The 1,239-nt window shown below is 42.9% G+C and overlaps 1 non-coding gene across 1 annotated transcript; it reads left to right on the forward strand.

Annotated features, from left to right (window-relative positions):
* The first annotated feature begins 801 nt into the window (after nt 1-801).
* TRNAR-ACG (transfer RNA arginine (anticodon ACG)) lies at nt 802-874 on the forward strand. The gene has a single exon. It is a non-coding gene; the product is annotated as a tRNA-Arg (tRNA).
* The last annotated feature ends 365 nt before the right edge of the window (nt 875-1,239 follow it).

Raw genomic sequence — 1,239 nt, forward strand, 5'->3', positions numbered from 1 at the left:
ACTGGTCACGCGTCACTCAAATGATCAGTAAATATTCCGCAGTATCCCTAAGTAATCTGCGAATGCGCCGCAAGTAACTTGAGTGATGTAGAACTACCGTAAGGTATTTACCATCTACACCACTGAAGACCCGACCCTGCTTTGCTTATTTCACACACTGTGGCGTGAGGAGATAGCCCCCAGGTGGGACAGTAGCGGTAAAGGGCTTTTCTCAGCCCAAGATATCAAGGAAACTGATATTTTGTGGATATTATGCTGAGATGAACTCGGATGTCTTTCCGACAGAGATTTGATGCTTGCCAGCAAGGGAGCCACTACTGAAAATCTTCACTGATTTTAATTTTTCGAACAGCGAACACAACTCTTCCGCATTCGAGGTATCGGCAGGGCCGTCTTAAGAGCATGGTGGACCCCCGGGCCAAGTGATTTTTCTGAGGCTCTGCCTCGCAAATTCTCGAAATATTCAATTACTTCTCATTTTTCTGAGGCCACTCTTCTCTTGAGGCCCTCGGGCCGTGCCCGGGTAGGCCCATGCCAGGGGCGTAGCGGTTGGGGACTTGGGGGTCTGGCCCCCCCCCCCCCACGAAATGTGAGAAAATGACCGAAGAAAAAAGGGGAAAAACAGATTACTAAATCTATTGTTCTATCACTGTGGTCCCCCGAACGAAATTTCTGGCCACGCTCCTGGCCTATGCGTTAAGACGGCACTGGGTAACAGAAGTAAGTTGCTATCGCAAGCCCGAAGTTCTAAGCGAATCTATTTACTATTGTTATGTACTTAAAATCTGCTTAAAAGCATAGGGGCCAGTGGCGCAATGGATAACGCGCCTGACTACGGATCAGGAGATTCCAGGTTCGAATCCTGGCTGGCTCGAGGATAAGTTTTTTTTTTCCCCTATTTGATTAGAAGCCAATGTTCCTTCTCTACAATCTGTCTTTATACCAGAAAATCTCCGAAACAATTCGACGGACCACGGATTTACAACATTACAAGAGTGACCACATGCCCAGTATTTTACGGGACATTCGTGTATTTTCACATATATTTTTGGCCTTCCCGACATTATTTATATAAAAATTGTCCCGTTTTTTAAACGAAGGCTATATATATATATATATATATATATTTGAATTTATAATCTTTACTGAAATCGTTAATAAAGATTGTTTTCATAACTTATGTAAAATATATTGTGATAATAATGGCTATAATTTATGAATTATCATGTCATATATTTG

Source organism: Pholcus phalangioides, unplaced genomic scaffold, assembly GCF_987345545.1.
Source record: "Pholcus phalangioides strain wild (caught in Gottingen) unplaced genomic scaffold, Ppha-v1.0 ptg000017l_1, whole genome shotgun sequence".
Classification (NCBI taxonomy): domain Eukaryota; kingdom Metazoa; phylum Arthropoda; class Arachnida; order Araneae; family Pholcidae; genus Pholcus; species Pholcus phalangioides.